The sequence below is a fragment of the Scyliorhinus torazame genome, chromosome 23 (assembly GCF_047496885.1).
Source record: "Scyliorhinus torazame isolate Kashiwa2021f chromosome 23, sScyTor2.1, whole genome shotgun sequence".
NCBI lineage: Eukaryota > Metazoa > Chordata > Chondrichthyes > Carcharhiniformes > Scyliorhinidae > Scyliorhinus > Scyliorhinus torazame.
The window spans coordinates 50,220,692-50,246,833 of NC_092729.1; the positions used below are offsets into that span (position 1 = coordinate 50,220,692).

The following is a 26,142-nucleotide window of genomic DNA, read 5'->3' on the forward strand; positions in this document are numbered from 1 at the left end:
ACCGTTGAGGAAGGTAACAAGAGACTTTCGTTACCTGGGGATCCAGATAGCTAAGAATTGGGGCACATTGCACAGGCTAAATTTGACGCGGTTGGTGGAACAGATGGAGGAAGATTTCAAGAGATGGGATATGGTAGCATTGTCAATGGCAGGGAGGGTGCAGGCGGTTAAGATGGTGGTCCTCCCGAGATTCCTCTTTGTGTTTCAGTGTCTCCCGGTGGTGATCACGAAGGCTTTTTTCAAAAGGATAGAAAAGAGTATCATGGGTTTTATTTGGGCCGGGAAGACTCCGAGAGTGAGGAAGGGATTCTTACAGCGTAGTAGGGATAGGGGGGGGCTGGCACTACCGAGCCTAAGTGAGTATTATTGGGCCGCTAATATTTCAATGGTGAGTAAGTGGATGGGAGAGGAGGAAGGAGCGGCGTGGAAGAGATTAGAGAGGGCGTCCTGTAGGGGGACCAGCCTGCAGGCTATGGTGACAGCCCCATTGCCGTTCTCACCAAGGAACTATACCACGAGTCCGGTGGTGGTAGCTACACTGAAGATTTGGGGACAGTGGAGACGACATAGGGGAAAGACCGGAGCACTGGGGGGGTCCCCGATAAGAAACAACCATAGGTTTGCCCCGGGGGGAATGGATGGGGGATATGGAATGTGGCAAAGAGCAGGTATAACGCAATTGAAAGATCTATTTGTGGATGGGAAGTTTGCGAGTCTGGGAGCGCTGACCGAGAAATATGGGTTGCCCCAAGGGAATGCATTCAGGTACATGCAATTGAGGGCTTTTGCGAGGCAACAGGTGAGGGAATTCCCGCAGCTCCCGACACAAGAGGTGCAGGACAGAGTCATCTCAAAGAAATGGGTGGGGGACGGTAAGGTGTCGGATATGTATAGGGAAATGAGAGACGAAGGGGAGACTATGATGGACGAACTAAAAGGGAAATGGGAAGAAGAGCTAGGGGAGGAGATTGAGGAGGGGATGTGGGCAGATGCCCTAAACAGGGTAAACTCGTCGTCCTCGTGCGCCAGGCTAAGCCTGATTCAGTTTAAGGTATTACACAGGGCACATATGACTGGAACACGGCTCAGTAAATTTTTTGGGGTGGAGGATAGGTGTGCGAGGGGCTCGAGAAGCCCAGCGAATCATACCCATATGTTTTGGTCATGCCCGGCACTACAGGGGTTTTGGATGGGGGTGACAAAGGTGCTTTCGAAAGTAGTAGGAGTCCGGGTCGAACCAAGCTGGGGGTTGGCTATATTTGGGGTTGCACAAGAGCCGGGAGTGCAGGAGTCGAAAGAGGCCGATGTTTTGGCCTTTGCGTCCCTAGTAGCCCGGCGCAGAATATTGCTAATGTGGAAAGAAGCCAAGCCCCCGGGGGTGGAGACCTGGATAAATGATATGGCGGGGTTCATAAAGTTAGAGCGGATTAAGTTCGTCCTAAGGGGGTCGGCTCAAGGGTTTACGAGGCGGTGGCAACCGTTCGTCGAATATCTTGCGGAAAGATAGATAGGGGAGAACAAAGAAGGCAGCAGCAGCGGCCCAGGACTTGGGGGGGGCGGGGGAGGGATGGGGGGGATTGGGGGGGGGGTGGCCTGAGACAAGGCAGTTGCCAATTAGGGCTAGTTTTTATTTTTTGTTATTTAATATTTATTTATTTGTTGTTGTTTTTGTTTAAATTTAAAAAGGTCATTATTATCTGTATTGTTACAATGTTGTGTAAAGGATGCACAATGTACTGTGTTGGTTGACCAAAAATTTTCAATAAAATATTATTTAAAAAAAAAAAGAATAACAGATACCCGGGAGTGAGTTACAGACTGGAATCTAATCGAGGGGTTCGGGATAGTTTATATATAGAATAACGGATACCTGGGAGTGAGTTACAGACTGGAATCTAATCGAGGGGTTCAGGATGGTTTATATATAGAATAACAGATACCCGGGAGTGAGTTACAGACTGGAATCTAATCGAGGGGTTCGGGGTGGTTTATATATAGAATAACAGATACCCGGGAGTGAGTTACAGACTGGAACCTAATCGAGGGGTTCGGGGTGGTTTATATATAGAATAACAGATACCCGGGAGTGAGTTACAGACTGGAGTCTAATTGATGGGTTCGGGGGGGTTTATGTATAGAATAACAGATACCCGGGAGTGAGTTACAGACTGGAATCTAATCAAGGGGTTCATGATAGTTTATTTCTAGAATAACAGATACCCGGGAGTGAGTTACAGACTGGAATCTAATCGAGGGGTTCTGGATAGATTATATATAGAATAACAGATACCCGGGAGTGAGTTACAGACTGGAATCTAATCGAGGGGTTCAGGGTGGTTTATATATAGAATAACAGATACCCGGGAGTGAGTTACAGACTGGAATCTAATCGAGGGTTCAGGATAGTTTATATATAGAATAACAGATACCCGGGAGTGAGTTACAGACTGGAATCTAATCGAGGGGTTCGTGGTGGTTTATATATAGAATAACAGATACCCGGGAGTGAGTTACAGACTGGTATCTAATCAAGGGGTTCTGGATAGATTATATATAGAATAACAGTTTCTCGGGAGTGAGTTACAGACTGGAATCTAATCGAGGGGTTCAGGGTGGTTTATATATAGAATAACAGATACCCGGGAGTGAGTTACAGACTGGAATCTAATCAAGGGGTTCAGGATAGTTTAGATATAAAATAACAGATTCCTGGGATTGAGTAACAGACTGGAATCTAATCGAGGGGTTCAGGATGGTTTGTATATAGAATAACAGATACCTGGGAGTGAGTTACAGACTGGAATCTCATCGAGGTGTTTGGGATGGTTTATATATAGAATAACAGATACCTGGAAGTGAGTTACAGACTGGAATCTCATCGAGGGGTTCAGGGTGGTTTATATATAGAATAACAGATACCTGGAAGTGAGTTACAGACTGGAATCTCATCGAGGGGTTCAGGGTGGTTTATATATAGAATAACAGATACCTGGAAGTGAGTTACAGACTGGAATCTCATCGAGGGGTTCAGGATGGTTTATATATAGAATAACAGATACCCGGGATGGAGTTACAGACTGGAATCTTATCGAGGGGTTCAGGATAGTTTATATATAGAATAACAGATACCCGGGAGTGAGTTACAGACTGGAATCTAATCGAGGGGTTCAGGGTGGTTTATATATAGAATAACAGATACCCGGGAGTGAGTTACAGACTGGAATCTAATCGAGGGGTTCAGGATAGTTTATATATAGAATAACAGATACCCGGGAGTGAGTTACAGACTGGAATCTAATCGAGGAGTTCAGGATTGTTTATATATAGAATAACAGATACCCGGGAGTGAGTTACAGACTGGAATCTAATCGAGGAGTTCAGGATTGTTTATATATAGAATAACAGATACTCGGGAGTGAGTTACAGACTGGAATCTAATCGAGGGGTTCAGGGTGGTTTATATATAGAATAACAGATACCCGGGAGTGAGTTACAGACTGGAATCTAATCGAGGGGTTCAGGATTGTTTATATATAGAATAACAGATACCCGGGAGTGAGATACAGACTGGAATCTAATCGAGGGGTTCGGGGTGGTTTATATATAGAATAACAGATACCCGGGAGTGAGTTACAGGCTGGAATCTTATCGAGGGGTTCAGGGTGGTTTATATATAGAATAACAGATACCCGGGAGGGAGTTACAGACTGGAATCTAATCGAGGGGTTCGGGGTGGTTTATATATAGAATAACAGATACCCGGGAGTGAGTTACAGACTGGAATCTAATCGAGGGGTTCAGGGTGGTTTATATATAGAATAACAGATACCCGGGAGTGAGTTACAGACTGGAATCTAATCGAGGGGTTCAGGATGGTTTATATATAGAATAACAGATACCCGGGAGTGAGTTACAGACTGGAATCTAATCGAGGGGTTCGGGGTGGTTTATATATAGAATAACAGATACCCGGGAGTGAGTTACAGACTGGAATCTAATCGAGGGGTTCAGGGTGGTTTATATATAGAATAACAGATACCCGGGAGTGAGTTACAGACTGGAATCTAATCGAGGGGTTCAGGATGGTTTATATATAGAATAACAGATACCCGGGAGTGAGTTACAGACTGGAATCTAATCGAGGGGTTCGGGGTGGTTTATATATAGAATAACAGATACCCGGGAGTGAGTTACAGACTGGAATCTAATCGAGGGGTTCAGGGTGGTTTATATATAGAATAACAGATACCCGGGAGTGAGATACAGACTGGAATCTAATCGAGGGGTTCGGGGTGGTTTATATATAGAATAACAGATACCCGGGAGTGAGTTACAGACTGGAATCTTATCGAGGGGTTCGGGGTGGTTTATATATAGAATAACAGATACCCGGGAGTGAGTTACAGACTGGAATCTAATCGAGGGGTTCGGGGTGGTTTATATATAGAATAACAGATACCCGGGAGTGAGTTACAGACTGGAATCTAATCGAGGGGTTCGGGGTGGTTTATATATAGAATAACAGATACCCGGGAGTGAGTTACAGACTGGAATCTAATCGAGGGGTTCAGGATTGTTTATATATAGAATAACAGATACCCGGGAGGGAGTTACAGACTAAATCTAATCGAGGGGTTCAGTATTGTGTATATATAGAATAACAGATACCTGGGAGTGAGTTACAGACTGGAATCTAATCGAGGGGTTCAGGGTGGTTTATATATAGAATAATAGATACCCGGGAGTGAGTTACAGACTGGAATCTAATCGAGGGGTTCAGGGTGGTTTATATATAGAATAACAGATACCCGGGATGGAGTTACAGACTGGAATCTAATCGAGGGGTTCAGGGTGGTTTATATATAGAATAACAGATACCCGGGAGGGAGTTACAGACTGGAATCTAATCGAGGGGTTTGGGATAGTTTATATATAGAATAACAGATACCCGGGAGTGAGTTACAGACTGGAATCTAATCGAGGGGTTCAGGGTGGTTTATATATAGAATAATAGATACCCGGGAGGGAGTTACAGACTGGAATCTAATCAAGGGGTTCAGGATCGTTTATATATAGAATAACAGATACCCGGGAGTGAGTTACAGACTGGAATCTAATCGAGGTTCGGGGATGTTTATTTAACGAATGAGTGCGTTACAGAGTGGAATCAAATCGAGGGGTTAGATTTAACTCACTCTTACACACTCACTCACTAACACACACTATCACGCACATAATAACTAACTCACTCTTACACACCCTGACTCACTCACTATTACACTCACTTACTGACGCACACTCACTTACACACCGAAACTCACTTATTCCTACACACTCACTCATTATTACACACTCAGTTACTCTCAAACTCTAACTTACAAATTCACACCACTCACTCAGTCTTAAACACACTCACATTCTCTCACACTTAAACACTCACTTGCACACTCACTCACACTCCCTCACTCACTCTTACACATTCCCTCTCACACACACATACTCACTCATACACACTCACTCATTCATACACTCACTCACTCTTATGTACTCACTCACACGCACTATTACACACACACATGCACACTCACTCACCTACTCACTCATTCTTACACACTAACTCGCTCACACACACAAACTCACTTACACAATCACTCACACTGACACACTCACACACTGACTCGCTCACTCTTACACACAGTCACACTAACACACACTCACTGTTAACAGATACACTGGAGTGTGACACAGTGTGCAATCTAATTGTGGGGTTAGATTTCACTCACTCACACACTTACACACATACTCTTACACACTCGCTCACACTCTTACTCAATCGTGCACTAACACACACGCTCACTCACTAACTCACTCTGACACACCCTGTCTCACACTCGCTCACTATTACACACTGACACACTCACACTCACCTACACAATCACTCACTCCTACAGGCTCACTCATTAGTACACACTGATTGACACACCCTCACTTACTTTCACACACTCACTCAGTCTTACACACCCACACTCTCACTCACTGTCACACAGTCACACACTCTTTCTTACACACCTGTCACTCTGACACAATCACACCCAGATGCTAACACACATCACTCTTGCATACTAACTCACACTCAGTTCGACACACTCACTCACACTCTCACTGTTACACACAGACACACTCTTTCACACTCTATCACCTACTCACTCATTCTTACAGACTAACTCACACACACTCACTCACACACTGAAACTGACTTCCATAATCACTCACACCGATATACGTACACACACTGATTCGCTCACTCTTACACACACCATTACACACTCAGTCACTCTTGACACTATCACTCACTCAAATACTCACACACAACTAACTCGTTCACACTTGCACACTGACTCAGACACTCACTTACACAATCACTCACACTCACTCTTACGCACACTCTCACACTCACTCACACAGTCTGACACACAGTCTGACACACTCAATCACTCTTACTCAATCACGAACTAACACACACTTTCACACACTCACTAACTAACTGTTGCACACCCTGACTCACATTGGCTCACGATTACACTCACTCACACTCGCCTACACATTTAAACAGAGAGTGAAGGACGCACAGAGAGCGAAGGACGCACAGAGAGCGAGGGACACGCAGATAGCGAGGGACATGCAGAGAGCGAGGGACACGCAGAGAGAGAGGGTCACACACAGAGCGAGGGGCACACAGTAAGCGAGGGACGTGCAGAGAGCGAAGAGCGCACAGAGAGCGAGGGACACACAGAGAGGGGGAACACACAGAGAGCGAGGGACGCACAGAGCGAGGGACACACAGAGAGCGGGGGACACACAGAGAGCGGGGGATGCACAGAGAGCGAGGGACACGCAGAGAGCGAGGGACGCGCAGAGAGCGAGGTACGCACAGAGAACGACGGACACACTGAGAGAGAGGGGCACACAGAGAGCGAGGGACACACAGAGACCGAGGGACACACACAGAGAGCGAGGGTCACACACAGAGAGCGAGGGACACACACAGAGAGCGAGGGTCACACACAGAGAGCGAGGGACGTGCAGAGAGCGAAGAGCGCACAGAGAGCGAGGGACACACAGAGAGGGGGAACACACAGAGAGTGAGGGACGCACAGAGCGAGGGACGCACAGAGCGAGGGACACACAGAGAGCGGGGGACAGACAGAGAGCGGGGGACACACAGAGAGCGGGGGGACACAGAGAGCGAGGGACACACACAGAGAGCGAGGGACGCGCAGAGAGCGAGGTACGCACAGAGAACGACGGACACACTGAGAGAGAGGGGCACACAGAGAGCGAGGGACACACAGAGACCGAGGGGCACACAGAGAGCGAGGGACACACAGAGACCGAGGGACACACAGAGAGGGGGAACACACAGAGAGTGAGGGACGCACAGAGCGAGGGACGCACAGAGAGCGGGGGACAGACAGAGAGCGGGGGACACACAGAGAGCGGGGGGGACACAGAGAGAGGGGGACACACCGAGAGCGAGGGACACACAGAGAGCGAGGGACAGACAGAGAGCGAGGGACACTCAGAGGTCAAGGGACAGACAGAGGTCGAGGGACACACAGAGCGAGGGACACACAGAGCGAGGGACACAGAGAGCGAGGGACATACAGAGCGAGGGACGCACAGAGAGCGACTGACGCACAGAGAGCGAGGGACACACAGAGCTAGGGACACACAGAGAGCGAGGGACACACAGAGAGCGAGGGACACACAGAGAGCGAGGGAAACACAGAGAGCGAGTGACACACAGACAGCGGCGGACGCACAGAGAGCGATCACAGTTTATCATAGCATTTAAAGTGCAGAAGGAGGCGATTCGGCCCGTCGAGTCTGCACCTGCTCTTGGAAAGAGCACCCTATCCAAGCCTGGGACGCAGCGAGAGCGAGGGAAGCAGCGAGAGAGAGGGACGCAGCGAGAGCGAGGGGCGCAGCGAGAGCGAGGGGCGCAGCGAGAGCGAGGGACGCTGCGAGGGAGAGGGACGCAGCGAGGGAGAGGGACACAGCGAGATCGAGGGACGCAGCGAGCGAGAGGGACACAGCGAGAGAGGGACACAGCGAGGGAGAGGGACGCAGCGAGAGCGAGGGACGCAGCGAGGGCGAGGGTCGCAGCGTGGGCGAGGGGCGCAGTGAAAGCGAGGGATGCAGCGAGGGAGAGGGACGCAGCGTGAGCGAGGGGCGCAGCGAGGGCGAGGGGCGCAGCGAGAGCGAGGGGCGCAGCGAGAGCGAGGGGCGAAGCGAGAGCGAGGGACGCAGCGAGAGAGAGGGACGCAGCGAGGGCGAGGGTCGCAGCGAGGGCGAGGTACGCAGCGAGTGCGAGGGACGCAGCGAGGGAGAGCGACGCAGCGAGGGAGAGCGACGCAGCGAGTGCGAGGGACGCAGCGAGGGAGAGGGATGCAGCGAGGGCGAGAGGCGCAGCGAGAGCGAGGGGCGCAACGAGGGAGAGGGACGCAGCGAGAGCGAGGGGCGCAGCGAGAGCGAGGGGCGCAGCGAGAGCGAGGGACACAGCGAGAGCGAGGGACGCAGCGAGAGCGAGGGGTGCAGCGAGAGCGAGGGACGCAGCGAGGGAGAGGGACGCAGCGAGAGCGAGGGACGCAGCGAGAGAGAGGGACGCGTCCACATCTTCTGGTAACGTCCACGATTATTGGGCTTCTGGCTCTCGCTATTTAAAACAGGAACTAAAGTTGTGGAGGTGGAAATATTACTGGGACCACGAGGCAATTTCTGGAGTGTCGGAAGTACCGGGACTAATAGATGAGGATGGGGCCGATGTGCTGGCCTTTGCCACATTGATCGCCCGGAGGCTAATATTATTGGAAGGGAAGTCAGAAGATACGCCAAAAATATCGACATGGTTGAGGGATATTGCGGAATTCCTTAAACTTGAGAAAGTAAAGTTAACCCTTTGTGGCTGAGGTGGGGGGTTCTGGACGAGATGGAAGCTGTTCTTGTCTCTATTTACAGATCTGTTTGTTGCCCGTGGGTAAGGGGAGGGAAGAGGGGAAAGTTTAATGTAAATAAAGGAATAAATCTCAAATGAGGAGAATAGTATTTTGTTTGTGTTGTGACTGACTGATTGTATTTTGTTATGTCCGTCCTCATCGGAATGAAAATATTTAAAAAAAACACAGCAATAATGACCACATTGTTAAAAAAGTAGCTCACGGGCTGAAAATAGGTTTGAAGGTCTTGAGTTAAATGTCTTAAACTTAAAGGTGGGAATGAGGGAGTTAATTCATCCTTTCCACAGGGGACGTGGGGGAATTTTCCACCATGATCACATTTCTGATTGTGGAATCTTACTGTGCAATCAATATGCCTGCTGTCAGTTTGTACAGGTTCAAGTAGAAAGAGGGAAAGAAATCCATCTTCAGAGACTCTGAACTTAATTCTGAAAGTGCCCCATTTTTGGGGCTCTTCCTGTGCACAAGCTGCCTGCAGAATTCCCCAAATTAAAAACAAGGTGAGAGAGGAGAGTGAGGGGCGAGTTAACAGAAAGCAGTTGGGGTTATCAAACTGACCGTTTTCATTGAATATAAATTATTTCATTATATATTTTAATCTCAGGAATTGACATCAGAGGATTTCAATGAAAGATCCAATTGAACCTCCTTGTCTAATAAAATGATGTTGTTGCCGATGACCCTGTATTTATTCAGGAATAAACTTTACATCTCACAGAGTGAAAAAATGAAATTGAATCCAAATTTCTCAAGCAGCTCATTAAAGAAATCTGTCCGTGAACAACAAGTAAAATATGAAGTGAAACTTTGCAATGAGCTTTGTTTGTCTGGCCAGGAATCTTCTCTCTAAATGGAAGCAGAAATGAAGTTGTGTTTAACTCACATTCTGTGATTTCTTGCTGGTTTTTACTCATTCTCTGGAAAGCCTTCCTAAGGCGACAGACGAATGGTCATTCCAAACAGGTCAGAAATTCAGAGGGAACAAATGTTAAACAAAGACAGAAATAAGGACAGGACATTGCTGAATCTGTTGTTATCTGCTGAATTAACATAACCATAGACAGGACAAGTGTTACCTTTGCAGACACAGGAAACACACCGAGGGGGACATTCCTGACAGAAAGTCGGGGGTGGGGACAGCACACAGGTCACTGAGGAGATCTCAGTCCAAACTTTTTCCAATTATTTCCCAAATGTTTCGCAACATTTGTGGCACTTCCAAAATTTAAGATACTTTGCTGTCTGTATTCTGTGAATCCAGCTGTGAAATATCTTCACTTCAATGTCTTTTCCCCAACACTATCCCCATGTCCCTTTATGTCGTTGGGATTTAGAAATCAGTCATCTCTGCTTTAAACTTGGTCAATATCTTTCAATCTTTGAGAGTGGAGACATCACCAGGAATGTGGGATTAGATCTCCAGGGTTAGGTTGGAGAAACAGGGCTCGTTCGGGTCCTATTGAACCAATCTCTCCTCCTAGGACAGTCCGGCAATCTCCCTATCAGCTGATTGACCCTCCGCTGCACTCCCTCTCTGGCAACTATATCCTTTCTATGTTAGGGAGACCAAAAACTGTACACAGTACTCCAGGTGTGGTCTCACCAAGGGCTTGTGTAACTGCAGTAAGACATCTCCACTTCTGAACTCAAATCCCTCTTTCAATGAAGGCCAACATATCATTGGCCTTCTTAACTGCTTGCTGCACCCCCCTCTCCACTTTCAGTGACTGGTGTACAAGGACAGCCAGTTCCCTTTCTACATCCACATTCCCCAACAAATCACTGTTTAAATCAGACACTTTCCATCAGGATTTTGTTATACCAACGTGTACAAATGTCAGAAATGACTGTGCTGTGCTCACCTAAAATGGCCACCATTAAGTAACTTAAAATGGCTGACTGCTGATCGTGGATTTTGTTCTGACAATATTCCCAGACAGACAGAGAGAGAAGCAGAAACAGAGGGATGGAGAAACTAATAGAAGACATTTATTTGAGATTTTGAAACTCTGTGAAACACGACCAGCAAAGGTACATCATGGGGTTAGACACAGATTCCTCTACACTGTCCCTGGCAAACACTCCCAGGACAGGTTTATATATAGAATAACAGATACCCGGGAGTGAGTTACACACTGGAATCTAATCGAGGGGTTCAGGATGGTTTTTATATAGAATAACAGAAACCCGGGAGTGAGTTACAGACTGGAATTTAATCGAGGGGTTCGGGATGGTTTATATATAGAATAAGAGATACCCGGGAGTGAGTTACAGACTGGAGTCTAATCGAGGGGTTCGGGGTGGTTTATACATAGAATAACAGATACCCGGGAGTGAGTTACAGACTGGAATCTAATTGAGGGGTTCGGGGTGGTTTATATATAGAATAACAGATACCCGGGAGTGAGTTACAGACTGGAATCTAATCGAGGTGTTCGGGGTGGTTTATATAGAGAATAACAGGTATCCGGGAGTGAGTTACAGACTGGAATCTAATCGAGGGGTTCGGGGTGGTTTATATATAGAATAACAGATACCCGGGAGTGAGTTACAGACTGGAGTCTAATCGAGGGGTTCGGGGTGGTTTATGTATAGAATAACAGGTATCCGGGAGTGAGTTACAGACTGGAATCTAATCGAGGGGTTCGGGGTGGTTTATATATAGAATAACAGGTATCCGGGAGTGAGTTACAGACTGGAATCTAAGCGAGGGGTTCGGGGTGGTTTATAGATAGAAGAACAGATACCCGGGAGTGAGTTACAGACTGGAATCTAATCGAGGGGTTCAGGATGGTTTATATATAGAATAACAGATACCCGGGAGTGAGTTACAGACTGGAATCTAATCGAGGGGTTCGGGGTGGTTTATATATAGAATAACAGATACCGGGAGTGAGTTACAGACTGGAATCTAATCGAGGGGTTCGGGGTGGTTTATATGTAGAATAACAGATACCCGGGAGTGAGTTACAGACTGGAATCTAATCGAGTGTTTCAGGATAGTTTATATATCGAATAACAGGTATCTGGGAGTGAGTTACAGACTGGAATCTAATCGAGGGGTTTGGGATGGTTTACATATAGAATAACAGATACCCGGGAGTGAGTTACAGACTGGAATCTAATCGAGGGGTTCAGGGTGATTTATATATAGAATAACAGATACCCGGGAGTGAGTTACAGACTGGAATCTAATCGAGGGGTTCGGGGTGGTTTATATATAGAATAACAGATACCCGGGAGTGAGTTCCAGACTGGAAGCTAATCGAGGGGTTCAGGATCATTTATATATAGAATAACAGATACTCGGGAGTGAGTTACAGACTGGAATCTAATCGAGGGGTTCAGGAGAGTTTATATATAGAATAACAGATACCCGGAAGTGAGTTACAGACTGGAAGCTAATCGAGGGGTTCGGGGTGGTTTATATATAGAATAACAGATTCCCGGGAGTGAGTTACAGACTGGAATCTAATCGAGGGGTTCAGGGTGGTTTATATATAGAATAACAGATACCCGGGAGTGAGTTACTGACTGGAATCTAATCAAGGGGTTCAGGATAGTTTAGATATAAAATAACGGATTCCTGGGATTGAGTAACAGACTGGAATCTAATCGAGGGGTTCAGGATGGTTTATATATAGAATAACAGATACCTGGGAGTGAGTTGCAGACTGGAATCTCATCGAGGGGCCAGGGTAGTTTATATATAGAATAACAGATACCCGGGAGTGAGTTACAGACTGGAATCTAATCGAGGTGTTTGGGATGGTTTATATATAGAATAACAGATACCTGGGAGTGAGTTACAAACTGGAATCTAATCGAGGAGTTCAGGGTGGTTTATATATAGAATAACAGATACCCGGGATGGAGTTACAGACTGGAATCTTATCGAGGGGTTCAGGAGAGTTTATATATAGAATAACAGATACCCGGGAGGGAGTTACAGACTGGAATCTAATCGAGGGGTTCAGGATTGTTTATATATAAAATAACAGATACCCGGGAGTGAGTTACAGACTGGAATCTAATCGAGGGGTTCAGGATTGTTTATATATAGAATAACAGATACCCGGGAGTGAGTTACAGACTGGAATCTAATCGAGGTGTTTGGGATGGTTTATATATAGAATAACAGATACCTGGGAATGAGTTACAGACTGGAATCTAATCGAGGGGTTCAGGATCGTTTATATATAGAATAACAGATACCCGGGAGTGAGTTACAGACTGGAATCTAATCGAGGGGTTCAGGGTGGTTTATATACAGAGTAACAGATACCCGGGAGTGAGTTACAGACTGGAATCTAATCGAGGGGTTCAGGATTGTTTATATATAGAATAACAGATACCCGGGAGTGAGTTACAGACTGGAATCTAATCGAGGTGTTTGGGATGGTTTATATATAGAATAACAGATACCTGGGAGTGAGTTACAGACTGGAATCTAATCGAGGGGTTCAGGATCGTTTATATATAGAATAACAGATACCCGGGAGTGAGTTACAGACTGGAATCTAATCGAGGGGTTCAGGATTGTTTATATATAGAATAACAGATACCCGGGAGTGAGTTACAGACTGGAAGCTAATCGAGGGGTTCAGGATTGTTGAGATGTAGAATAACAGGTACCCGGGAGTGAGTTACAGACTGGAATCTAATCGAGGGGTTCAGGGTGGTTTATATATAGAATAACAGATACCCGGGAGGGAGTTACAGACTGGAATCTAATCGAGGGGTTCAGGGTGGTTTATATATAGAATAACAGGTACCCGGGAGTGAGTTACAGACTGGAATCTAATCGAGGGGTTCGGGGTGGTTTATATATAGAATAACAGATACCCGGGAGGGAGTTACAGACTGGAATCTAATCGAGGGGTTCAGGGTGGTTTATATATAGAATAACAGATACCCGGGAGTGAGTTACAGACTGGAATCTAATCGAGGGGTTCAGGGTGGTTTATATATAGAATAACAGATACCCGGGAGTGAGTTACAGACTGGAATCTAATCGAGGGGTTCAGGATGGATTATATGTAGAATAACAGATACCCGGGAGTGAGTTACAGACTGGAATCTAATCGAGGGGTTCGGGGTGGTTTATATATAGAATAACAGATACCCGGGAGTGAGTTACAGACTGGAATCTAATCGAGGGGTTCGGGGTGGTTTATATATAGAATAACAGATACCCGGGAGTGAGTTACAGACTGGAATCTAATCGAGGGGTTCAGGATAGATTATATATAGAATAACAGATACCCGGGAGTGAGTTACAGACTGGAATCTAATCGAGGGGTTCGGGGTGGTTTATATATAGAATAACAGATACCCGGGAGTGAGTTACAGACTGGAATCTAATCGAGGGGTTCAGGATAGATTATATATAGAATAACAGATACCCGGGAGTGAGTTACAGACTGGAATCTAATCGAGGGGTTCGGGGTGGTTTATATATAGAATAACAGATACCCGGTGGTGAGTTACAGACTGGAATCTAATCGAGGGGTTCAGGGTGGTTTATATATAGAATAACAGGTACCCGGGATGGAGTTACAGACTGGAATCTAATCGAGGTGTTTGGGATAGTTTATATATAGAATAACAGATACCTGGGAGTGAGTTACAGACTGGAATCTAATCGAGGGGTTCAGGGTGGTTTATATATAGAATAACAGATACCCGAGAGTGAGTTACAGACTGGAATCTAATCGAGGGGTTCAGGATGGTTTATAAATAAAATAACAGATACCCGGGAGTGAGTTACAGACTGGAATCTAATCGAGGTTCGGGGATGTTTATTTAACGAATGAGTGCGTTACAGAGTGGAATCAAATCGAGGGGTTAGATTTAACTCACTCTTACACACTCACTCACTAACACACACTATCACGCACATAATAACTAACTCACTCTTACACACCCTGACTCACTCACTATTACACTCACTTACTGACGCACACTCACTTACACACTGAAACTCACTTATTCCTACACACTCACTCATTATTACACACTCAGTTACTCTCAAACTCTAACTTACAAATTCACACCACTCACTCAGTCTTAAACACACTCACATTCTCTCACACTTAAACACTCACTTGCACACTCACTCACACTCCCTCACTCACTCTTACACATTCCCTCTCACACACACATACTCACTCATACACACTCACTCATTCATACACTCACTCACTCTTATGTACTCACTCACACGCACTATTACACACACACATGCACACTCACTCACCTACTCACTCATTCTTACACACTAACTCGCTCACACACACAAACTCACTTACACAATCACTCACACTGACACACTCACACACTGACTCGCTCACTCTTACACACAGTCACACTAACACACACTCACTGTTAACAGATACACTGGAGTGTGACACACTCACTCACACACTTACACACATACTCTTACACACTCGCTCACACTCTTACTCAATCGTGCACTAACACACACGCTCACTCACTAACTCACTCTGACACACCCTGTCTCACACTCGCTCACTATTACACACTGACACACTCACACTCACCTACACACTCACTCACTCCTACAGGCTCACTCATTAGTACACACTGATTCACACACCCTCACTTACTTTCACACACTCACTCAGTCTTACACACACACACTCTCACACTCACTGTCACACAGTCACACACTCTTTCTTACACACCTGTCACTCTGACACAATCACACCCAGATGCTAACACACATCACTCTTGCATACTAACTCACACTCAGTTCGACACACTCACTCACACTCTCACTGTTACACACAGACACACTCTTTCACACTCTATCACCTACTCACTCATTCTTACAGACTAACTCACACACACTCACTCACACACTGAAACTGACTTCCACAATCACTCAGACCGATATACGTACACACACTGATTCGCTCACTCGTACACACACCATTACACACTCAGTCACTCTTGACACAGTCACTCACTCAAATACTCACACACAACTAACTCGTTCACACTTGCACACTGACTCAGACAATCACTTACACAATCACTCACACTCACTCTTACGCACACTCTCACACTCACTCACACAGTCTGACACACAGTCTGACACACTCAATCACTCTTACTCAATCACGAACTAACACACACTTTCACACACTCACTAACTAACTGTTACACACCCTAACTCACATTGGCTCACGATTACACTCACTCACACTCGCCTACACATTTAAACAGAGAGCGAAGGACGCACAGAGGGCGAAGGAGGCACAGAGAGCCAGGGACGCACAGAGAGCGAAGGACGCACAGAGAGCGAGGGACGCACAGAGAGCAAGGGACACGCAGATAGCGAGGGACATGCAGAGAGCGAGGGACATGCAGAGAGCGAGGGACACGCAGAGAGCGAGGGTCACACACAGAGCGAGGGGCACACAGTAAGCGAGGGACGTGTAGAGAGCGAAGAGCGCACAGAGAGCGAGGGACACACAGAGAGGGGGAACACACGGAGAGCGAGGGACGCACAGAGCGAGGGACACACAGAGAGCGGGGGACACACAGAGAGCGGGGGACGCACAGAGAGCGAGGGACACACAGAGAGCGAGGGACACGCAGAGAGCGAGGGACGCGCAGAGAGCGAGGTACGCACAGAGAACGATGGACACACTGAGAGAGAGGGGCACACAGAGAGCGAGGGACACACAGAGACCGAGGGACACACAGAGAGGGGGAACACACAGAGAGTGAGGGACGCACAGAGCGAGGGACACACAGAGAGCGGGGGACACACAGAGAGCGGGGGACACACAGAGAGCGGGGGACACACAGAGAGAGGGGGACACACCGAGAGCGAGGGACACACAGAGAGTGAGGGACAGACAGAGAGCGAGGGACACACAGAGGTCAAGGGACAGACAGAGGTCGAGGGACACACAGAGCGAGGGACACACAGAGCGAGGGACACACTGAGCGAGGGACACACAGAGCGAGGGACTCACAGAGCGAGGGACACACAGAGCGAGGGACACACAGACAGCGGCGGACGCACAGAGAGCGATCACAGTTTATTATAGAAGTGCAGAAGGAGGCCATTCGGCCCATCGAGTCTGCACCGGCTCTTGGAAAGAGCACCCTATCCAAGCCCACACCCCCACCCTATCCCCATAACCCAGCAACCCCACCCAACACTAAGGGAAATTTTGGACACTAAGGGCAATTTATCAAGGCCAATCCACCTAACCTGCACATCTTTGGACTGTGGGGGGAAACCGGAGCACCCGGAGGAAACCCACGCACACACGGGGAGGATTTGCAGACTCCGCACACACCGTGACACAATCCGGAATCGAACCTGGGACCCTGGAGCTGTGAAGCAATTGTGCTATCCACAATGATACCATGCTCATGGGCACACACAGAGCGAGGGACACACATAGAGAGCGAGGGACGCAGAGAGAGCGAGGGACACACAGAGAGCGAGGGACACACAGAGAGCGAGGGACACACAGAGAGCGAGGGACACACAGAGAGCGAGGGACACACAGAGAGCGAGGGACACACACAGAGCGGGGGACACACACAGAGCGGGGGACACACACAGAGCGGGGGACACACACAGAGCGAGGGACACACAGAGAGCGAGGGACACACAGAGAGCGAGGGACACACAGAGAGCGAGGGACGCACAGAGAGCAAGGGACGCACAGAGAGCAAGGGACGCACAGAGCGAGGGATACACACAGAGAGCGAGGGACACACAGAGAGCAAGGGACACACAGAGCGCCGGAACACACAGAGAGCGAGGGACACACAGAGCGAGGGACACACAGAGAGAGAGGGGCGCACACAGAGCGAAGGGCATACAGAGAGCGAGGGACACACAGAGAGCGAGGTTCACACAGAGAGCGAGGGACACACAGAGAGCGAGGGACACACAGAGAGCGAGGGACACACACAGAGAGCGAGGGACACACAGAGAGCGAGGGACACACATAGAGATCGAGGGACACACACAGAGCGAGGGACACACACACAGAGCGAGGGACACACACAGAGCGAGGGACACACACAGAGCGAGGCACATAGAGAGCGCGGGACGCACAGAGAGCGAGGGACACACAGAGAGCGAGAGACACACAGAGAGCGAGGGACACTCAGAGAGCGCGGGACGCACAGAGAGCGAGGGACGCACAGAGCGAGGGTCACAGAGAGCGAGGGACACACAGAGCGAGGGTCACAGAGAGTGAGGGACACAGAGAGCGAGGGACACACAGAGAGCGAGAGACACACAGAGAGCGAGGGACACACAGAGAGCGAGAGACACACAGAGAGCGAGGGACACACAGAGAGCGAGGGACACACAGAGTGAGGGACACACAGAGAGCGAGGGACACAGAGAGCGAGGGACACACAGAGAGCGAGGGACACACACAGAGAGCGAGGGACACACAGAGAGCGAGGGACACACATAGAGATCGAGGGACACACACAGAGCGAGGGACACACACACAGAGCGAGGGACACACACAGAGCGAGGTACACACACAGAGCGAGGCACATAGAGAGCGAGGGACGCACAGAGAGTGAGGGACGCACAGAGAGTGAGGGACACACAGAGAGCAAGGGACACACAGAGAGCGAGGGACGCACAGAGAGCGAGGGACACACAGAGAGCGAGGGACACACAGAGAGCGAGGGACGCACAGAGAGTGAGGAACACACAGAGAGCAAGGGACACACTAGTGCGAGTGACACACAGAGAGTGAGGGGCACACAGAGAGCGAGGGGCACACAGAGAGCGAGGGGCACACAGAGAGCGAGGGGCACACAGAGAGCGAGGGGCACACAGAGAGCGAGGGGCACACAGAGAGCGAGTGACACACAGAGAGCGAGGGACACACAGAGAGCGTGGGGCACACAGAGAGCGAGGGGCACACAGAGAGCGAGGGACACACAGAGAGCGAGGGAGCGAGGGTCACACAGAGAGCGAGGGACACACAGAGAGCGAGGGACACACACAGAGAGCGTGGGACACACAGAGAGCGAGGGACACACAGAGCTGGGACACACAGAGAGCGAGGGGCACACAGAGCGAGGGACACACAAGGAGCGAGGAACACACACAGAGAGCGAGGGACACTCACAGAGAGCGAGGGACACACACACAGAGCGAGGGACACACACACAGAGCGAGGGACACACACACAGAGCGAGGGACACTCACAGAGAGCGAGGGACACACAGAGAGCTGGGGACACGCAGAGAGCGAGGGACACACAGAGAGCGAGGGACACAGAGAGCAATGGTTCCACAGAGAGCGAGGGATTCACACAGAGTGAGGGACACACAGAGAGCGAGGAACACACAGAGAGCGAGGGACACACAGAGAACGAGGGACACACAGAGTGTGAGGGACACACACAGAGAGCGAGGGACACACAGAGAGCGAGGGACACACACACAGAGCGAGGGACGCCCAGAGAGCGAGGGACAAAGAGAGCGAGGAACACGCAGAGCGAGGGGCGCACAGAGAGCGAGGGACACACAGAGCGAGGGCCACACAGAGAGCGAGGGACACACAGAGAGTGAGGGACACACACAGAGAGCGAGGGACACACACAGAGAGCGAGGGACACACAGAGAGCGAGGGACACACACAGAGAGCGAGGGACGCCCAGAGAGCGAGGGACACAGAGAGCGAGGGGTGCACAGAGAGTGAGGGACACACACTGAGAGCGAGGGAAACACTGACAGCGAGGGACACTCAGAGTGAGGGACACACAGAGAGAGAGGGACACACACAGAGCAAGGGACACACAGAGAGCGAGGGACACACACAGAGAGCGAGGGACACACAGAGAGCGAGGGACACACACACAGAGCGAGGGACGCCCATAGAGCGAGTGACACAGAGAGCGAGGGCGGACAGTGAGTGAGGGACACACACTGAGAGCGAGGGAAACACAGAGAGCGAGGGACACACAGAGCGAGGGACACACAGAGAGCGAGGGACACACACAGAGAGCGAAGGACACACAGAGAGTGAGGGACACACAGAGCGAGGGACACACACAGAGAGTGAGGAACACACAGAGAGCGAGGGACACACACAGAGAGCGAGGGACACACAGAGAGCGAGGGACACACAGAGAGCGAGGAACACACAGAGAGCGAGGGACACAGAGAGCGAGGGGTGCACAGAGAGCGAGGGACACTCACAGAGAGAGGTACACACAGAGAGCGAGGAACACACAGAGAGCGAGGGACACACAGAGAGCGAGGGACACACAGAGAGCGAGGGACGCACAGAGAGCGAGGGACGCACAGAGAGCGAGTGACGCACAGAGAGCGAGGGACGCACAGAGAGCGAGGGATGCACAGAACGAGGGACACACAGAGAGCGAGGGATGCACAGAGAGCGAGGGACACACAGAGAGCGAGGGACACATAGAGAGCGAGGGACACACAGAGAGCGAGGGACACACCGAGAGCGAGGAACACACAGAGAGCGAGTGACACACAGAGATCGAGGGACGCACAGAGAGCGAGGGACGCACAGAGAGCGAGGGACGCACAGAGAGCGAGGGACGCACAGAGAGTGAGGGGTACACAGAGTGAGGGGTACACAGAGAGCGAGGGACACAGCGAGAGCGAGGGACACAGCGACACCGAGGGACACAGCGAGAGCGAGGGACACAGCGAGAGCGACGACACAGCGAGAGCGAGGGACACAGTGAGAGAAGGAGAGAGAGAGATTGAGTGATAGAAAGTGAGAGAGATGTACACAGTGAGAGAGAGTGGGACAAAGAGAGAGAGGGATAGAGATAGAGGGACAGGGAGAGAGGGGGACAGAGAGTGGGGGATACATTAATGGAGAGGCGACTGAGAGAGTGACAGAGAGAGAAAGAGGTAGACAGTGAAAGAGAGGGATAGAGCGAGAGGACACTTTGAGAGCAACAGGATGAGAGGGATACAGTGAGGGACAGAGAGAGGTGGGCACACGGAGAGAGTGAGGGACACACACAGAGAAAGAGGTACACAGCGGGTCAGGATCTGAGGTTTCGGGGACGGGAGTGGGTCAGGATGTGAGGAATAGGGGACATGAGGGTGTGATGGTGTGAGGATGCCAGGACGTGAGGCAGTCAGGACATTAGGGTTATCAAACTGACCGTTTTCATTCAATCCAAATTGTTTCTTTATAAATTCTAATCTCAGGAATTGACATCAGAAGATTTCAGTGAAAAATCTGCCTGTGAATAACAAGTAAAATATGAAGTGAAACTTTGCAATGAGCTTTGTTTGTCTGGCCAGGAATCTTCTCTCTAAATGGAAGCAGAAATGAAGTTGTGTTTAACTCACATTCTGTGATTTCTTGCTGGTTTTTACTCATTCTATGGAAAGTCTTCCTAAGGCGACAGACGAATGGTTATTCCCAACATGTCAGAAATTCAGAGGGAACAAATGTCAAACAAAGACAGAAATAAGGACAGGACATTGTGAATCTGTGGCTGTCTGCTGAATTAACATAACCATAGACAGGACAAGTGTTACCTTTGCAGACACAGGAAACACACCGAGGGGGACATTCCTGACAGAAAGTCGGGGGTGGGGTCTGCACACAGGTCACTGAGGAGATCTCAGTCCAAACTGTTTCTAATCATTTCCCAATACTATTTTAAATTATGATTCAATCCTATTGGGAGGGGAGTGAGTGAGAGAGAGATATTGCAGATCCAGTATAACATGGATAAATGTGAGGTTTTGCACTTGGGTAGAAAAAATAAGAGCGTCCCTGTCTAATAATTACATTTAATCCAATTTTTTCCGGCCTGCTCAGTGAACAACACTGGTGTGGGGAAGGCCAAGGTTTAGCTGAAGTCACATTCTGTGTGTGTGGGGCTGAGAAGCAAGGAGATCAGCATCTCTTGTCACTCATTTACATGTCAATAGAGAGCTGTCCTCTGAGACAGACATTCCACACATGGCAGAGACTAGGGGTGGAGTCTGCTCACAGCTCACTGAGGATATATCTGTGTCTGAGGGACTTCAGTTCACAAAACAAAAACCCACGACACTGAAAACATTACCCCTCTGCTTCAGTGTGTGTGTGTGTGTGTGTGTGTGTGTGTCGCTGGGCGTGTCAATCTGTCTGTTTTGAGCTGTGCATTTTGGGTGTTGACATGTTGCTGATTGGCTCGAGATTAGAAATGTTGGACGCCTGTTGTGCTGTTTTGTATATTTTTTTTAAATGTCCCTGTTATTGTCTTTATAACCAATTTTATCTCCTTTTTTTCTCCAGAGGCATTTTTATTTGGAAAACTGGAAGGAGTTCGGGAATCCTGTGAGGAGGACGAGGGAGTGTGAATTCTTCCCGAGGGAGCGCTGGCTGAGGCCTGTTCCGCAGGCTTCACCCGGGTTATTACCCTGACTGAGGTTTAATTTTAATATTGGAGGGATCAAAGAGAGTGAGGGAGGGAGACATAAATATGTATAAGAGGTACAGAGAGACAGCAAGAAACACAAGAGAAGGGGATTTTCACAGTAACTTCATTGCAGTATTAATGTAAGCCGAATTGTGATAATAAAAAGATTTTGAGTATTAATTGTCTCTCAATCTTTTTTAACCTCTGGTTGATAGCTGTGACTTATTTGTATTCGGATGTTGCTGAGGAGTTGTAAAACTGAAAAGGGGACCCTGGGCTCTCGCTGTATTAAATAGTTTCAATCTTTTCCAGTGGTTTAGTTAATTTTCTCCCTCTTTTTCCCAGGAATTTGAATTTTGAAAGACTGTAATGTGAGCAGGAATCTTTGGACAAAGGCTATTCTCCAGAGGACAAGTGGATGGACTGAGGCCTACTCCACAGGCCGCACTCACGTGAGTTGTCTCTTTATTGCCTCCCCGGCTTTGCACTAAGACACAAACACATTAAACCTTTGGTGGGCGGCAAAGAGTAAAATACAAATCTGGAATATGAAGCTGTCTAATTTTGTTCCAAAATGACAGGGGATATATTAATTCTGAGCATCCCAGAGGTGGGGGGTGGGGGGTTGCCAGGGGTGGGGGGGGGGGGGGGCGGGGGGCATTTCACTGTTTCAGCCAATCTCTGAAATCTGGTAGAGAGAGCGAGAGAAATCTCAGATCAGAAACGCTGAACTCAATTTTGAAAGTGGTCATCATTTGTTGGGCTCTCCCTGTGCCCAGGTTGCCTGCAGAATTCACAAAATTAACGATAGTGGGGTCACTTTTAAAATGAAGCCATTGACTGTAAAGTAATCTCGATTGCCCGGAATTAAAGTCCCTTAACTTGAAGCGGGTATAATTCTGGAATGAAGCCTGTGTTTTAGGCCGAGACACAAGTTTTTTTTTTAGAAAATACAGCACAGAACAGGCCCTTCGGCCCACGATGTTGTGCCGAACCTTTGTCCTAGATTAATCATAGATTATCATTGAATTTACAGTGCAGAAGGAGGCCATTCGGCCCTTTGAGTCTGCACCGGCTCTTGGAAAGAGCACCCTACCCAAGGTCAACACCTCCACCCAACACAAAGGGCAATTTTGGACACTAAGGGCAATTTTTCATGGCCAATCCACCTAACCTGCACATCTTTGGACTGTGGGAGGAAACCGGAGCACCCGGAGGAAACCCACGCAGACAAGGGGAGGATGTGCAGACACCGCACAGACAGTGATCCAAGCCGGAATCGAACCTGGGACCCTGGAGCTGTGAAGCAATTGTGCTATCCACAATGCTACCGTGCTGCCCTTAAGAACAAATAAATCTACACTATATCATTTAACCGTAATCCATGTAACTATCCAATAGCTGCTTGAAGGTCCCGAATGTTTCCGATTCAACTACTTCCACAGGCAGTGCATTCCATGCCCCCACTACTCTCTGGGTAAAGAACCTACCTCTGACATCCCTCCTATATCTTCCACCTTTCACCTTAAATTTATGTCCCCTTGTAATGGTTTGTTCCACCCGGGGGAAAAGTCTCTGACTGTCTACTCTTATCTATTCCCCTGATCATCTTATAAACGTCTACCAAGTCGCCCCTCATCCTTCTCCGTTCTAATGAGAAAAGGCCTAGCACCCTCAACCTTTCCTCGTAAGACCTACTCTCCATTCCAGGCAACATCCTGGTAAAGTATGAGGGTGAAATTAAATTTGCAGGAGGTCATTTGAATTCAGTTTGCTGTGGTTATGAATGTTGGATTCCTGTGTGTGACCCTGTCTCTCTTTCTTTCTCCTTCCCAACTATTAGAATGAGAGTGAGAAAGAGAGAGAGAGTACAGAAAGAGTGTGGGGCTGGGGGGTAATGGAGATTAGAGAGAGGGAGAGGAGAAAGAAAGAGAGGGTGGAGGGAGAGGGAGGTCGTGAAAAAGAGAGGCTTTCTCTCCCTTTCTGTCTTCTTTCCATTCTTGCCTCTCTCTCTCTCTCTGTCTCCCCTGCTTTCTGCCTCTATCTGTCCATTTCTCTCCAGCTTTTTAGTGTCTCTTTAAACCTTTAATCGAAGAAAACCACCCCACAAACTGCAATGGGGAGTCTCATCACATCTTTCTGGGGATACCCTGATTAGGGAAATAAATAGAAATAAATGCTGGGAGGGTGATGAGGGATAACGAGGGAGACAGAAATATGAATGAGAGGGATAGAGAGACCGAATGAGATAGCGAGAGAGAGAAAGAGAAACACAAGGGAAGCGGGAACTATCTCTCAATCATTTTTATTCTGTGGTTTATAACTGAGATTATTGCAGGTGGATGTTGCTGAGAGTGTGTGTAAGTGAGAGGGGGAATCTTGGCCTCTTGCTGTGCTACAAGTTTAAACATTTTCCTGCGTTTTAGTTAATTTTCTCCCTCTTTTTCCCAGGAATTTGAACTTTGAAGACTGCAATGCGACCAGGAATCTTTGGACAAAGGCTATTCTCCAGAGGACAAGTGGATGGACTGAGGCCTACTCCACAGGCCGCACTCACGTGAGTTGTCTCTTTATTGCTGCCCCGGCCTTGCACTCAGACACAAACACATTAACCCTTTGGTGGGCGGCAAAGAGTAAAATACAAATCTGGAATATGAAGCTGTCTAATTTTGTTCCAAAATAACAGGGGTTATATTAATTCTGAGCGTCCCGGGTATTTGTGGTGGGGTAGGGGGCGGGGGGGGGGGGGGATTTCACGGTTTCAGCCACTCTCTGCAACCTGGTAGCAAATGTAAACGACACTCAACACTGCCGACTGCACCTTCTGGGATCTTTCTGTGTGCCAATGGATTTCGTTTTAGAAAGGTTTTTCTTCATTTTAAGAGGCAGTTTAACTCTTTCAGAAACTGAAGGGACTTCTCCAGGGATGTTCCAATCCACACATGACACGGCGGTGGGGGTGGGGTTGTTAGGTGCAGTGGGGAATGGGGCACCCAGCAGGAGTGAGGGGGGGAGGGAGGAAGGACAGTGTCCCATCGGTTAGGTCCAGATAGCTGCCGCTGTGGGATCTTGCTGTTCACTCAGCAACAGTGACCACAACTCTTACAATAAAATAGCTCTCCCAGTGTTTGCGTGGGTTTCGCCCCCACAACCCAAAGATGTGCAGGGTGGGTAGACTGGCCACACGGAATTGTCCCTTAATTGGAAAAAATGAATTGGGCACTCTAAATTTATAAAAATAAATAAATAAATCTACAGTCCCTACTTCTTTAAAAAAAACAATGAAATAGCTCACAGACTGCAAAGTGGGTTTGAAGGTCTCGAATGTTAAAGTTTTAAACTTGAGTGGTTGCGAACGAGGGAGTTAATGAACCCTTCCTGCTGCACTGACGGGATATTCAGCCAGATCTCATAGCCGCTGAGAGAGAAATCCACCATCAGAAACTCGGAACTCAATTTGGAAAGTGTCACCATTTTGGGGATCTCCCCGTGCACAAGTTGCCTGCAGAATTCCGGAAATGAAACAACAGTGGGGTCACTTTAATAATGAATCCATCGACTGTAAAGTAATCTCGAATTATAGTCCCTTAACATGAAGCGGGGATAATTCTGGAATAAAGCCTGTGTTTTAGGCCGAGATTTAAATGTGAGGGTGAAATGAAATTGACAGGGGGCCATTTGAATTCAGTTTG

At 48.5% G+C, this 26,142-nt stretch overlaps 1 long non-coding RNA gene across 1 annotated transcript in view; it reads left to right on the forward strand.

Moving 5' to 3' along the window:
• The first annotated feature begins 22,229 nt into the window (after positions 1 to 22,229).
• Positions 22,230 to 26,142, forward strand: part of LOC140399605 (uncharacterized) — a 1,122,925-nt gene continuing 1,119,012 nt past the window's right edge. Inside the window, exons 1-3 of the long non-coding RNA XR_011937755.1 lie at positions 22,230 to 22,460; positions 22,796 to 22,902; positions 24,902 to 25,007. This is a non-coding gene — a long non-coding RNA (uncharacterized lncRNA). The remainder of the gene's footprint in view (positions 22,461 to 22,795; positions 22,903 to 24,901; positions 25,008 to 26,142) is intronic.